The sequence below is a fragment of the Molossus molossus genome, unplaced genomic scaffold (genome assembly GCF_014108415.1).
Source record: "Molossus molossus isolate mMolMol1 unplaced genomic scaffold, mMolMol1.p scaffold_m16_p_13, whole genome shotgun sequence".
Taxonomy (NCBI): Eukaryota; Metazoa; Chordata; class Mammalia; order Chiroptera; family Molossidae; genus Molossus; species Molossus molossus.
In genome coordinates, this window is record NW_023425348.1 from 26,408,572 (window position 1) to 26,425,034 (window position 16,463).

A 16,463-nucleotide genomic window follows, 5' to 3' on the forward strand; every position below is an offset into this window, starting at 1 on the left:
TAGTGAAGCAAGTAGATATAAATGGACAATGTGGGGGTGAGGAGAATTGGAGGGCATTGGGGGGAGACAATCCTGAAGGGAAAGGTTGGGTCTGGACACGAAGAGCCATGTGCAAACTAAGGAATTTCGACAGTATTCTGTAGGCAGCGTCAGGCTGCAGAGTGCTGTGCACGGGCGTGATGTTATCAGGTCTGTGTCTACAGGAATCTCTCAGGCGCTTGTCTTATATTTGTAAGTTGGAGGGGAGAATAATTTTGCAATTTTTCAGGCAAGAAAAAACTGGGCCCTGAACCTTATCAGCAAGTGCAGATGGGGAGATGGGGAAGGACTCAAGATCTAGATCAGAGGAAGAAAAGCTATAAAATATCAGGAGATAACAGCAATATTCTCAAAGGATTTTAGAGTCTTTCTGAGTCACCTCCTCCAGACGCATTACATAGATAAGAAAAAGTTCTCCCAGAGAGGTCGAGTAATCAGCCACAGATCACACAGCAGACAGCTAGTCTTTACCTGGAGCAACATCGGTCATTTTGACTATATATTAGCTTTTTAGGGCTGCAAAACACCAAAAATTAGGTGGCTTAACACAACAGAAATGTATTGCTCCCCAGTTCTGGAGGCTAAAGTCTGAAACCAAGGTGTCAGCAGGACCATGCTCCCTCTGAAACCTCCAGGAGAACCAGGCCTCCTCTTAGCTTCTGGTGGTCTGCTGGCAATCTCGGGCAGTGTTTGGCCGGAGTGTCACTGTCAAATTCTCCGTCTTCACATGGCATCTCTCTCTATGTGTCTGTCCTCATACTGTCATCTTCTAAGGACACCAGTTATATTTAAGGGACCCACATTACTCCTGTATGTCCTCATTTTAACTTAAATAACTACATCTGCAATGACCCTATTCCCAAATAATGGCACATTCTGAGGTATTGGGGTTAGGACCTCAACATAATATTTTTGTATGCCTGTGTGGTGAGGATGAGGGTGGCTGGGCGGGTGCACAATTCAACCCATGACACTACGTCAGGTTATTCTGACACAAAATGGCTTTCTCTTGGATTAAATTGGCTTCCCCTTTAAAAAATTCACAACGAGATCTGTTAGGACCTATATACCGGGGTGCAGTCATTCAAAAATAGGCAGGTCTTGACTCTTAATTAAAGCTGTAGGTTCAAATGGACCCATCTCTAACTTCTCCACTTGGAGTTGAAGTGATAGAAATAATGGGGGTGCTGTCGGGAGGTCTCCGCTTTCTGTGGCATTGTTTTCCTGCTCAGCATCTCCCTCCGGCTGTCCTAATGCATCTTCACACACCCCTGAGCCTCCCCACAGCTATCAGTTTGTCTCTGAAAAGTGGGAAGAGGCGGCTCCACCATCCCTTCTCTGTGACACAGCAAGCTTTGAGGGAACAGGGACGCCAAGGCATTTTATCTGATATAACAAATGAATTTTTTCAAGAGAAAGGAAATAATAAAATGTTACCATGTCTGAAGTCTTCTTGACTGCTGACTAATGAGGAACCAGAGTCTAAAATAGCTGATTGGGTCTCGCCCAGGAAGTACACCCCAGCCTGCTTCCCCCAGCCCTCCTCTCTGAGCATCACAGGGGCTCTGACCTCTAACCTGCCCTGGGGCTTTCACATCCCCACACACTTCTGCCCAGGTCTCCGGGAAGCTTTTCTAAACTCCTTTGGGCCCCAGGAGCAGGTCCCGGAGAGGGAAGTTTAGAGGAGGGGGTGGTGTTGACAACAGGATGGGTTAAGATACTTCAGTTACATCTTTCTTGTGAAGCCTGCCGGGGCCTCATGGAAGTAATAGAAGGCCCTTTGCGTTCCTCTGAAGGCTCCCAGAAAAGGGAAACTCAGATCACACTAAACTCACCTTTATTTGCAGTTTGGGGTCATTCAAACAGCGCCTGAATTGAAATTTAATTTTGCCCTAGCAGTGAGGATTTGCTGAGCAAATTAATGCTCAAGTGTAAACAAGGCTTTCTACGTCTGCCTAAGAGCCGAAAGGACAACCTGCTTTCAAGGCTTGGAAGCAATCCTTTTACATGCTAATTACAAACCCTTCGCTATTTGTGAAAGCTGGTCCCTCTGGGATTTCTATTTGCCAACAAGTTGTTTATTTCCAGTTTAAAGGGGATGGAGGGTCTATGAATTATTGAGTAGCTACAGTGTGTTTTGCCTGTGCTGAATGAGAGACTGTTTATCTTTATCTTCACAGCCATCCTTGGAGCTAAGCTTGGCCCCAGTCTGCACCTGTGGAACTGAACTAGGGCAGGAGGTGCAGAGCCCGCAAGTCCGGGAACTGGAATTCAAACCCGGGTGAGCCTTAACTCCAGAGCCTGTGCGCCCTCCACCAGCGCGTTATCAACCTTTGGACGTGTTGAGTCTGCTTTTCTCTCAAGTATGTTCCCAAATTCAGTCTTCTCAGTATTTCAGAATGGCCTGGCCCTAATCAGCCCAAACTACCTAGCTTTTGTAAACTCTGTTTGCATTCCAGTAATGAGAAAAATGAGCATTGGGCCAAGAAGCCAGCTGTTGTGGCAGGTCTGGGATAAGAAATCAAGAAATAATAGTCCTTGGTGCTTCCTGAAATCAGCCAATGACTGAAAGCCCACAACATGGAAAATCCCTCTCTCCCTGTTTTTCAGTGTTGTCACCACTCAGAGGAGAGACTGCCTCTGGCCTCAGTGCAGACACAGTCCTGTCAGGTGCAGGCTGGAGAGGTAAGGAACCTGCCTGGGCACTCTAATAGACTGTTTAACCCTTCGTGCCCCTTTCCAGTTCTGCTGTCACTGCCCACTAGGTGAAAAAAACTGACAAAATGTCAAAACATAACTGCATGTTCTCGGAAGGATTACAACACTTCCCCCCCACCACCACCACCACCACCAGGCAATACCTCCAAGTCACATCATAACCTTCCCACTTAGACTTATTTTTAAAGCACACACAAAACACATTTTAGTGGAATTGGAGAATTGGAGCTTTTGACCTAGAAATGAAACAGCTGTTGGCTTCCAGACTGCTTGTCATTAGAGAGAAGAAGGAAAACATCAGAAGCAAGTTCATATTCCTTAAGGTACAGTACTGAACTTTATATATAGCTATGTGCCAAGAGCTGCCCAGCTGCACATAATGCATTAAACAAAACAGGTTTCAAACAATTATGATGCATGACATACAAAGTCAAGCCTTTAAAATATTTATTAATGCTAAAAATTTTATTGCAAAATAATGCTTGCAGAAAAGCACCAGATATGATCCTTAGTACCCATAGGTCTGGCTGTTTGGATGCAAATAATCTTAACTGCTTTCACACCCATTCTTACCCTTTCAGCTAAGGAGACATTCAGTCTCAGCTTTAAGTGCAGAGGAAGTGCAAATAGCCTCTGCACTTCAGAGCTGAGCTTGCTTTGCTAGGAGACGGTTGAGCAAAATCCCAGCACGCTCTGATTCATTCTGCCTCCTGATTGGTCGTTCTCCAGGCCGCTGACATCATCCTGTTGCTGGGTGGAAAACTTCTGCTGCACAGCCCCGGGTACTGACTTCAAAATTTTGTGAAGAGAACATTGTATTCAGCAGCGAAATCAGATTATAGCTCAAATGGAATGAGAAGATCTCCTTTTTGTGTGATAGTTTCAGTCACCTTACACCTCTTCAATTATAATGTGCGCAGCCCAGCCCACAGTCTGGTGAAGGCTTTGGTGTGGCACCCTCTCCTCCGGGCCACCCAACCCCCCAGGCCCGCTACAGGACTGTTTTCCTCTGAGTGCAGATGAAGATGTTTTATACATTTCCCAGGTGAGGCTGGCTTTCTGGTTAGTTTGTTTGCTTTATCAACAGAATCAAAGTGTGTGTCCTTACTTGCTACCATGAGTTGTGACTTTCTGTAATAAATGCCTTTCTAGCTCTCATTGACTGTCCCAGTATTAAGAGACAGAGATAAATGGAGGAAGTGATGGCAAAGTCCAGCTTGTCTGTTGCCCTTTACAGTCTGCTGGGCACATTTTCTTTTAAAATCCTCACCAGAGGATACTTTCCCATTTATCTTAGAGTGGGAAGGAATGGGAGGGAGGGAGAGAGAGAAACATCGATGTGACTTTCACATCGATTGGTTGCCTCCCGCACAACCCCGACCAGGGCCAGGGACCAATGAGCAACAGAGGTATGTGTCCTTGATCAGAATTGAACCTGCGACTCTGGTCCCAGGGCTGACGCTCTAATCGCTGAGCCACACTGGCCAGGGCTCTGCTGAGCACTTTTTTTACCTACGTTTTCTCATTTGTCCCCCACAAGAACCAACAACCCTATGAACTTATATCGCTCTCCCCCCATGCCCCGTTTTACAGATAAGGAAACAAGCCCCCAAACATTAAACTCTTGACCAGCCACATAACTCATAAATGAGAGCTTGAGACTCAAACCCAGGCTCTTTGATGCTTGTTTCTGAACTCTTCCTCCTGGGACACGGCATCTGTCAGCCCCAGGAGGCTAAGTGGCCTGCAAGGGCCAGTCCAAAGTAAGGAGCCAAACCAGTGCCAGGACCCAGCAATCCTCCATCGCCGTACCAGGCCTTTTCTTTTCTTTCTTTCTTTTTTTTTTTATCCTCCCCTGAGGATATTTTTCCATTTTTTTTGTACAGATAGAGTGGGAGGGAGAGAGAGGAAGGGAGAGAGAGAGAAACATCGACGTGAAGGGACACATCAAGTGGCTGCCACCCGCACGACCAACCAGGGCCGGGGACAAACTGCAACCGAAGTACGTGCCCTTAGCGGGAACCGAACCCTGGTCTCTCCGGACCACAGGTCGACGCTCTAACCGCTGAGCCAAACTGGCCAGGGCTGTACTGGGCCTTTTCTGCTACACCTCATCTGGCTCTCAAAACACCATTCTTCAGCTTTTCTTTAGAGATGTTCTTGGATGCACATTTATTTTAAAAACCTCTAGGCTTTTACAAGCTTTTACTCATTAAGAGCAGCTTTGAGGGGAGCAAAAAAGAGAGAGAGAAAAGCCTAATAATTCAGATGTGTATTTGCATACATTATATAGAGCTTCTCAGAGGGGTAAGCTCGTCTAGTGGCTGCTCCTTTCCAGTATTAATGGAATGACTGCCAGAGCCGAAGATGCACCCAGCTCTGGAACAGTCAGAGACATTTCTGCGAGGGGAAGCAGGGCTCCTTCTCACCTCTGGGGAGACACGGGCTTTCTCTTGTTGATCTTGACTTTCACCTTGCCTGGCACGGCTTTTCCTTCCATCTCATTCATTGCTCCAAAGCCTTCGTCTCTTCAACTTTTAAGACACACTTAAAATAGTTCAGCATCCCTAAGTTATTTTCATGTGAGTGGAGCAAACAAACCACGGAGTTACTCCGGGGAGCCCACCACATCTGGTTTGCTCAGGCAAAAACAAGACTCCCTCACCCATTCTTATTTTTAAATGAATCAGAGAATCCTCCAACAGTGGCTTAGGAGACTGAATTGCTGGTGGAGGGAATGGGGTCGGGGTGAAGCACAGATGACTCAGACATGAAAATTTAGGTTTTTATTTTCTGTCTTAATCTTTGTGACTGCAGTCCCCAAACCCATAGCACTTGGTGGCTTAGGTTTCACAACTGACACAGCGAATTTCATGTCCTTTTTATGCTTCTATCACTTTCCCAATAGTCGCCTTTTCTTTTTCCTTTGTTGACATTGTGTGGCTGTGTGTTCCCCTCCATCCTTGTGTCTCAGGCTTCCTGTGTTCGACTCATGTACCCACAGGTCACTCTCAGTTTCAGCAAAATGCTCTCTCTGAAACTAGCTTCATTTCACACTGCTCAGATATTCATGTTTTCACTGTCTGTGGAAGTACAAACTTACTGATTTTTATCTTTCTGTGTTACTAGAAGTTGAATAATTTTTCATATTTAAAAGTAGAATCTTAGTGTCATGGACTTTCCAGCATGAACCTATGCAGTTCCCACGTCTCTCCCCCTTTCTGCTCAGTGAACTCTCCACACCTTTGCTCCTGCTGTCCGTCCCTTTGCCTGAAATGTCTGTCTTAGAAAAGGCACATGGTTACCACTCAATAAATGTTGAGGGAAAAAAACAACAACCCTATGGTCACATACTTAGTTGGTGGCAGTTAAACCTAAAATTAGATCCCACCCACATGCAATTATTAAAATATAAATAAAATATTTGATTGATGAAGAAATACATTAATGTAGGTTAAGAAGTTTGCACACTATGCATCCAATTCCAAAGCTGCAGACGTGAAAGCTCTCTCCTGGGATCCCGGGAGTTATGCCCCTTCTCCCGCTCCACCCAACTTCCCTCCTGCCTTTTGCTTTCCATTTGGGAGATTTATTTTGCCCAGAAAGTGACAGAGGAAATCAGGTCCACACACATATATCATATATCCGAGCAAGGTGAGCTCGGAGGCACTTCCAGAATGGCTTTCTAAGTCTTGGGCCCTTTGCAAAATTGTGTGTGCTGGGTTAAGAATCTAGGCTCTGGAATCAGGCCATATGCACACCCTCAGCCCTGCAACACGTCAGCAGACTGGGAGGAGGGAGAGAAACCAATATAAACATGTGTATAATTTCAACTCCCCCATTTCTCTGATTTCATATATGTTATATATGTACTTCTTATAGATGAGGATTAAATAAAATAATGCCCGTGAAGTCTATGTTACAGAATTGGAATGTGGGATATAAAAAAGTTCCAATAAGTGTTACCAAATATTTTTGCCAAATGGACAGAAATTCAGATACAATAAGAAAAAAAAAAGTGAAGGTAGTGAGGAATTAATGAAAGCAAATTTCAAAATGAGTGGTACTCATAGTGTAGTTAAAAAAAGAAAAAGTGAAACTGTCAGGGATAGTATGGAAAACTACAAATAAGTCTAGATGATTAACATCAAAAAGAAGAATCTTTTGGTGGTTATTATAAACAAGCTTTGCAAAATTAAACTAAGGCATTTATTGTATTTGGTATACCTGTTAACTAGACTTCTATTGGCAAAATCCAGCCCTTTTGACATGCCCTGTCAACGAAATTGGGGATCGGTGATATATAGAAGGAGTTACAGGTATCTTTTCTCCTGATTTCTCTGCACCACATGCAGAATCCCTAGGATAAACTAAAGAGACTGAAAACTTTCACAAAGTATCAGGAGATGTTACAGAGAGCAAAGCATATGATACTGTGGAGCTTACTCAGAAGTGAGCATGAGCCCTTTTACTAACACAGGTAGAACTAAACTGGCTGCAGACCTGGCAAACACTTCAAGGTCTAAACTTGATATTTCAATCCTTGAAATATACCCAATAGCCTGGTTGTTTTGTGCAATTTCTGCAAGTCCATAAAAACTATGGATGCTAAGTCACTATTAAGTGGCCACCATATGCAATACATTGTGCTCAGTGTGGGAAATACAATAATGAGTAAAATGGCCCCATACTGATAGTAGATATGTAACAAAATTAAAATACAACTCATAGGTATTGTGACATGGGTATTTACAGGTGCTGTGGGTTTCCATCAACATCTCTAGCTACAAGATAGGGAGACACTTCCCAGGAAAAAATACTGTATGGTACCCAACATGTATTGATCAATCAATCAATAATCACTCAGAAGGGCATTTCTACTACTGCCATGCTAGGGGCTGAAGAGCCCTTTGAGACTTGTCACCAATATGTAAAGAAGGGTTTTAAATTACCAAAAGACGGTTCCTCAAGTCTGTACGTGGCGTGAAGTTGTTCTAGAGAGGGAGTAAGCTGGGGCTGAAGCAAGACTCGAACAGATCTAGCAGGCTGGAGGAATGGCCTGAAACCAAGGCAAATGTAAATTTCTATTAAAAATTAAACATATAAAAACAGGAGGAGAAAAAACTGGCTCCGAAGCAGTCTATGAGGGAAGACATAGGGAATGATTAACTGGAAGGTCTTGGTTTTTCTGTAAGCTTAACGAAGCAAAATGTCATTGTTAAATTGTAATATCCTTAAGGGCAGGGATCACATCTTAAATATTTTAATATCCCTCCTCTGACTAGATGGCGCCTAATACAGAGTATGAGCTCAATAGAAATTTCCTAAATGGAGTCGAAACTAAGAAAGCCTAGAGCAATAGGCCCCACTAATGAGCTGGCTGTGGTCAGAACCACCAGGGACAGCTGTCAGCTCTTGTCTGATGTGCAACCTGCCTGATACTGCTCTGGGCTTTCTCTTCTCTCTCTCTCTGGTTCTCAAGATCAAAATCAAAATCTTCTTCATGATTTAGAAGGCTGACTCAATGCCCCACCCGACCTCCAGCCCCATGTGACCAGGCTCTTCTTTGCTCCAGCTCTTTGAGTTCCTCCAGTGTCCCAGTGTCCCTTCCAGCTGGATCCAGTCCTGGTCTCTCTGCATGAAAGACTCCTTCCCACCCCCTTGCACACACAGTTTTCCACCTGTTCCTCCAGGTTCATTCTGTGTGTTGCTTTAACTTATCCAGGAAACCATCTCCTGAATCATACCAACAGCCCAGTTAAGATTCCCCTATTGGTCCTGCCGGTGTGGCTCAGTGGTTGAGCATCAACCCATGCACCAAGAGGTCATCAGTTCAATTCCTGGTCAGGACACATGCCCAGCTTGTGGGTCAGATCCCCAATGGGGAGCATGCAGGAAGCGGCCAATCAATGTTGTCCCTCATTGATGTTTCTATCTCTCTCTCCCTCTAACTTCCTCTCTGTCCAAAATCAATAAAGAAAAAAACAAACAAAAAAACACTCTATTGCATGATCTCCCAGTTTCCTATGTGTTCCCTTCTAGCACTTATCAGAGTCATCATTCCCTGTTAACCATGGAACTATTGTTGCAAATCTTCCTCCTCTGCTGGAATGTGAACTCCATGAGGGACCTCAGCTTTCCTGTGTCTTCACCTCTGAATCCCAAGTACCCAGGCTAGTGTTCCCCTAACTGTAATATTCATATGAATGACCTTGCAGGGGCGGGGGGCAGTCTTATTAAGCCGAAGATTCTGAGTCAGTAGGTCTGGGGTGGGGCCTGAGACCTTGCATTTCTTCCAGGTGATGTTGATACTACTGGTTCTCTGACCCACCTTGAGTAACCAGGTCCTATAGCACAGCATGTCTGTGTGTCCTCTCTGTCTTTACACCACCTCCTTCTTTCCATTCTCACAGCTCTTGCCTTAATGGAATCTTTATGCATCTGTTACCCAGATGACCTGGTTTCCCAGCTGGTCTTTCTGCATCACTTGCCCAGAGGTCTGGCCCCTTGGGCCATACACCTTCAATGTGTCTTTCTACAATGTAAACCTAAACATGTTTTCTTCCTTCTTTAAAGACTTTAGAGACCCCTTGTTACCTTGTAGGAAGAAAATCCAAGCTTCTCAGTATGGCATTCAAGGCTCCTGCCCACTTTCCTGGTCCTACCTCTTCTGTAGCCCCGTCTCACATCCCACATTCCTACCCGATCAAGGCCTTTGCAGTGCCTTGAACTTACTTGGCTGTTTCAGTCCTCCCTACCTTTGCTCAGGCGGCTGACTCTCCCTGGAATACCCTCTCCCAGCTCCATTCCTCTCTCAGAAGTCCACACTCCTAGCCTGGTTCACCGCCCTGTGCAGGAAGCATTTCCAGGGTTCCGCGCTCCATGGAGAATTGGCACTTCCTTATTTGGATTCCACTGTAGCTCCCTATGCTGGACTAACTTATTTATAAGGCAGTCTCCTCCTTCCAGGCAGTGATTCCTCAGAGCACAAAACTGTGTCTCATTCATCCCTGTTAACCTCCATGCCTGGCACGTGGCTGGCCCTTAAGGAATGTCTAACACTAATGAATGATGTATCGTACTCCGCTCCAGATGCCGTATGTTAAGGGGGTCACTTTGACAAAATGGAGTTCTACTAAGGAAGGAACACCCGCCTTGGTCCAGAATTCCTGTGACATGAGAAACAGTCCAAAAAATGATCTAAAAATGAAGCTTGGAGAAAAGGTGTGTCTGCACATAGTAGATGCTCAATAAATATCTATTGAATGAATGAACAAATGAGCCCTACTGGCTCTCTTCATGTAGAGAGGTCAAGTGCAAAGAGATTAATTACATGCATCCAGAGTTATCTGTGGCTCCAGAAGCTCCAACATTGTATCTAGGGCAGAGATCTCAGTCCAATAAAATAATGATTGTACTAACAAGACCTAGATGTAGCAAACTTTACTTCCTCTAGGAGCCATCTAAATTATCTTTTTATTTTAAAAATATAAATACTAAGTCACACAACACAGTCTCTGGACCAGTTAGAGTTAATTTTTGTGGCGATAGACAGGAAAAAAATAAGATGTGGTTGCCTTATTGCCTCTAAGAGTGTCCTCAGGACCCTCTTTCTCATTCCCTCTTTCTCTCCACATTTCTCCCACCCCCACATCTTCCCCTGTGTTGGCTTCAGTATAGAGACCTCCACAGCCCAAGCTCATTTCTCCAAAGCAGAAAAAAAGGACATCCTTTGGCTCCAGGACTCCGCTTACAGCATTGACTGTGAATGTGGCTGAACGAAGCCCCATGGCCCCAAGAAGGCTACTCTGTGCTGGAACAGAGAATCACATACCAGCATTGCACCTGCTGCCCCTAGGCTGAGAAAGGGGGTGCAATTTCCCAGATTAAAACTGGCTAAGAGTTTACCAAAGGAAAAATAAGAGCTGGAGGACAAAACAGCAGTTACCCACCAAGGCCTGAATGCTTGTTCTTATTCTAGAATGTATAAACATTCAATACTGCATTCGCACATAATATAATTCAGGTGCAAACACTGGTTATTAAGAACTCCTGAGCAATTCAACCCACATTTTAACCTGACAAAATTCACTATTCCTGTAACACAAACCGGAAGACTTTTCTGCATTGACTTTCTCTATTCATTTCTTCAAACGTGTTTTATTGTATGAGGGATATAATGATGAGAAAAATTGTCCTTATGAACTCTAAAATCTCTTGGAGAAGGTAGCCAAGCAAAATAACAATGGCAATGCAGGTGGCAAGTAGTGTAAGAAAATAATGTATATCCACATTGTTGGGTCGAGATATAAAAAGATAAAGCGAAATTTTAATCACACTCTTTCATGACTATCAATATTCTCTCTTCCCTTGACCAGCTGCCTCTCTGAGTTATGATGTAGATGGGCAGAAAGGATGTTTTTGCTGATGTAATCTCAATGTTGTCCTGACCTTCAAAAGAAGAAGAGGTATCTACTTGCTTGGAGCGCTTGGTTTCAAGCCTAGCAAAGACTCATGGAAGTAGCATTGCAGACCCTGACATCAGTGCCTTAAGAGCCCAGAAAACAACAGATTCCTTCAGGTGAGTGAGTGGCTTCTCTCAGTGGCCAAGCCTGTAAAGAATAAGAAGAAAGCAAGGAGATTGGCAGTATCTCTGTTCCCACACTATTGAATTCCTGTGTCACCCATATTTCTGACTTTGGTCCTCAGTTTCACTTCTCAGGTTCATGTTTCTCCTATCACGATCCCACAAAGTGTAGGGACTCTCAGGTGTCATCTTTGCTGGGGACAGTCTTTTCTCCATCTGCAGGGCCATGGCTTACTACTCGTGCTTCAGAATCTGCAGTGGAGGAGGTTTGGTGACACACTTTTCTCAGGCAGACCACAGTGCTTCATGTTACTTGTCTCTCCAGCCTCCATTGTATGTTTCGGGTTATTTCAGTCCTGAGTGATGGCAGTGAACTGAATGACAATGCTTACTAGAATTCTGATCTCTGCTATTCACCCGATTATTTTTTTTTCTTCTAATTTTCCTGTTGCTTATTAAAAGCTTAGTTGCTATTGTCAAGTAACACACTGTATTTACACTGAGCTAAGGAGCATGTAGGAAACTGGATTATTTTGTTATCCCTTTTGCCGAAAGCACAGATGTACTACACTCAGGTGATCGAAGAGGCAATCAATTCCAAAGTAATTGCTGGCCCACACTGTGGGCCCAGCTGGGCTGACATTTTAATTTCGGTCTTTTTTTTGTTTGTTTCCATTATCCTGGGGGCCAAGGTATAAACGTGTCTGGAATCACAATTTGCGGAAGATTAGTAAAATTTTGGAACAGGGCCAGGACCATTCAGTACTTGGGATGGATTTCTTGGAGTCTCTCCAAATGTATGGCATGTCCATTTGTGCCGCGTGGTCAGACTTGAGTCTAGAACAGACAGTTAAGACAAAATGATGCTTACTGCAGCCTCCTTGTCCACAGGGAAAACTGAGGTGAATGGTCTGGAGCGGGTTGTTTCCGTGCTTTAGAAGGCTGGTTCCATGGAGGAACGCTGCTTTGGTGTGGTGAGGCTTGAGAGTGCTTAGGAAGCAGTTATACATACACATAAAAGGCGATTTAAAGGGAAAATGATGGCGAAGACTGAAGAGGCTCTGGCTTTGGGCATATATGCCCTATCTACTCAAAATGAAGGTAGTTCTGCATAATGAATAAAAGCTTGGTATTCTGGTTCATGCTGGGTCGTATCCCGGCTCCACTGCTTACCAGCTGTAAGATTTGGGAAAAATCAGCAATACTGTGAAGCTGAGGTTAAATGATGTAAAACATGTAAAATGTTTAGCATAATGCCTGACTCTAGAAAGTGATCTGTCAAGTTTATGACAAGACAATCTCAAATGTTATCATCCGGTGGCTTAAAAAGTTTGTTGTTGTTGTTAATATTTGTTGATGTTGTTAATATTTTTCCATTGATTTTTAGATAGAGGGGAAGGGCCTGGCCCATATGACTCAGTGGTTGAACTTTGATCCATGCACCAAGAAGTCACCAGCTGGATTCCCGGTCAGGACACATGCCCAGGTTGTGGGCCTGATGCCCAGGGGGGCATGCAGGAGATGGCCAATCGATATTCTTGCTCATCTATGTTTCTCTCTCTTTCTCTCCCTTCCTCTCTCTCTAAAAATCAATAAAGAACAAAATTTTAGATAGAGTGGAAGAGAGAAAAAGAGAGAGAAGAGAGAGAGACATACAGTCGTCCCTCACCACTTTGCGCTTTGACTTTCGCGGCTTCACTCTATCACGTTTTTTTCAAATATATTCATTAAAAAGTTGATCGAGACAATGAAAGTGATACAGCACGCACTCGATTGTCTGAGTCAATTATACACCTCTGTATTACAATTAAAATTAAAATTACTGTACGTATGGACTGTAGGCCTGTGTATTCGAGCACCCCAGGAATCCTTCTACGCCAGGTGCAACCGCTAGAGTCTGGAACTGATTAACCATGATAAACTAGGGACGACTGTAGATGTGAGACACATCAATTGGATCTAGCCTGCAACCCGGGTACATGCTCTTGACCAGCATTGAATCTGCGACCCTTCCATCCGAGGGCCAACACTCTAGCAGCTGAGCCAAACCAGCCAGAGTGGCTTATAAAGTTTTTGAGGTCTAAAACTACCTTGAGAATTTAATGAAAACTCTGAGTCTTTGTTCCCCAAGGGAAAAAACGCACATGCACATAATTTTTGCACAGTGTGAGGGATTCAAAGATCTAAGGCTGTATAGACATAGCCGTTACCTTAACATCCTTTGTTCCAGGGCTAGACCCATTCCCCAGAGAGAATAAAGTCCTCAGTTTTATTATATTTTTTACAGGTTTTTATCATTTACAATCATAGTCATAACTTTTTAGATTTGGAAGAAATTTTTTAATCTGGTCTAACAACCCTCCCTTCCTTTTAAGGAATAACATATTAATGGCCCAAGAAAACAGTTGTTTCAGATAAACAGTAAACTATATCAATTTAACATTTTTATAATTAAAAAACAAATTCTCTCTTTATCAACTACCCTTCATGTTTGAGATACCCCTTAAAACTACTTCTGCCTTGGCTAACCCTGTTCCCTAATATACATTGACAGCCCTCAGGAGCTCATATTCATTCAAAGCCATGATGAATACAATGACCATTGTTTTCTGTGTGTTTTATTTTTTATAATCTTTATTGTTGAATGTATTACAGATGTTCCTCATTTTTCCCCCATTGACCCCCTCCTCCCCACTCGCACCCCCCGCCTACCTTTTCCCACACTGTTGTCTGTATCCATTAGTTATGCATAGAAATTCTTTGGTATATTTCTTCCCATCCCCCAATCCCCTTCCCTTTGAGGTTTGTCAGTCTAGCAACCAATTTGTACTTCTTAAATCCCTTCACCTTTTTCACTCATTCCCCCAACCCCCGTCCCACCTGGCAACCAACAAAATGTTCTCTGTATCTATGAGAATGTTTCTGTTCTGCCTGTTCAATTTGTTTGTAGATTCCATTGTTGATAGATATGTATTCATTACCATTTTGTTTGTTCATATATTTTATCTTTTTCTTCAAAAAGACCCTTCAACATTTGATATAATAATGGATTGGTGGCGATGAACTCCTTTAACTTTTTCTTGCCTGGGAAACTCTTTATATGGCCGTTGATTCTAAATAACAGCTTTGCAGGATAAAGTAATCTTGGTTGTAGGTTCTTGCTTTTTATCACCCTGAATTTTTCTTGCCACTCCCTTCTGGCCTGCAAAGTTTATTTTGAGAAATCAACTGATAGTCTTATGGGAACTCTCTTGTAGGTAACTAACTGCTTTTCTCTTGCTGCTTTTAAGATTCTCTCTCTGTCTTGAACCTTTTGCATTTTGATGATGATGTGCCTTGGCGTGGGCCTCTTGGGGTTCATCTTGTTTGGGACTCTCTGTGCTTCCTGGACTTGTATGTCTGTTTCCTTCACCAAGTTAGGGAAATTTTCTGCCATTATTGTTTCAAATAGGTTTTCGATTTCTTCGCTCTCTTCTCCTTCTGGCACCCCCAAGATGAGAATGTTGGCACGCTTGAAGTTGTCCCAGAGGCTCCTTACACTATCCTCATTTTTTTGGATTCTTTTTTCTTTTCTGATTGGGTGTTTTCTGCTTCCTTATATTCCAAATTGATGGTTTGCTTCTTGGCTTTACCTACTCTGCTATTAAATCTGTGTAAATTATTCCTTATTTCAGTTAGTGCCTCCTTCATTTCTGACTGTGCATCCTTCATTTCTGACTGGTCCTTTTTATGCTCTTGAGGCCCTCACTAAGTTTGCTGAGGTTCTCACTGAGTTTATTGAGCATCCTTATAAGCAGTGTTTTGAACTCAGCATCTGTTAGGTTGCTTATCTCCATTTTGCTTAGTTCTTTTCCTGGGGTTTTGTTCTGTTCTTTCATTTGGGACCTGTTTCTTTGTCTCCTCATTTTGGCTGCCTCCCTGTGTTTGTTTCTATGTATTACTTAATGAGAGGTATGGGGCTATCTGAGACCAGATGCTGCTTGTTTGAAAGAATTTAGGAAAAACCTGAAGCAGGATCCGAGACAGGCCAATCCTATGGTTAAGCAACTGGTAACAGCTTGGGTGGACCTGAAAGTTGGGTGGGGCGGGGCCTCAGGGAATCACCAGGGCGGGGCAACCAGTGTGAGCCAGGTTGCTGGAGTCCCAGATATGGCAGCTGTCTGCCGCCCCAGGAAAGGGCTCACCAAAGGAACAAAGGCCTCTGACAGCACGTCTGTCCCGGAGAAAGCCCCCTCTCCAGCCCTTGCTCCAGTGCCAAACAGCTCAGTTCTTCCCTGCATGTCTCTGGCGCCCCTCGAGCTGCCTCCCCTCCAAGCTTGGAGGGAGAGAGTCCGATAAGTCCATGCTCGGGCCCTTTAAGAGGAGCTGCCTGGGGCTCCAGCCGCCTCAGCCTCCCTGAGCCTCAGTTCCCGTTGGTTTTTCCAGCCAGAAGTTATGGGGATTCTCTTCCTGGCACTGGAACCCTGAGAGGGATGGGGACCTGGTGTGGGATGGGGACCCCTCAGCCCTCAGGGAGGATCTTCCCAGCCGAGGTGTTCTCCTGATTTTTATCTGACACACGTGGGTGTGGGACCAGCCTGTTCACCTCCACACTCCTACCAGTCTGGATGTGGCTGCTTCTTTAATTCCGTAGCTGTAGGACTTCCATTCAGCTTGATTTCAGGCGGTTTTGAATGATGGTTGTTCTGTAGTTTAGTTGTAACTTTGATGTGGTTGTGGGAGGACGTGATACTGCGTTTACCTACCCGCCATCTTGACCGGAAGTCTCTCTGTGTGTTTTAATTAGCATATCAAAATCTATTCTGCAGTACGCATTGGATACTGTGCTATTTAATAGAGAAGAGCCTTGTTGAAATACAGTACTAGAGTAGTGACTTCATCAGGCAGGAACTGAAATGAACAGACTTCCTGAGCACCTACAATGGAACAGGCTCTATTCGGTGCATGTGAGGTACAAGGATGGATACATCCCTGACAGAGATGTGTGCCCTCATGAAGTGTGCAGTCTAACAATAAAAATGATCTTTTCTTGTGGAAGACTATGGCTGGGGTTGAGATTCTGTTCATGAACAGGCCCAGAGGTAACCTGTAAGTTTCCGGCCACATGAACGCCACCAAT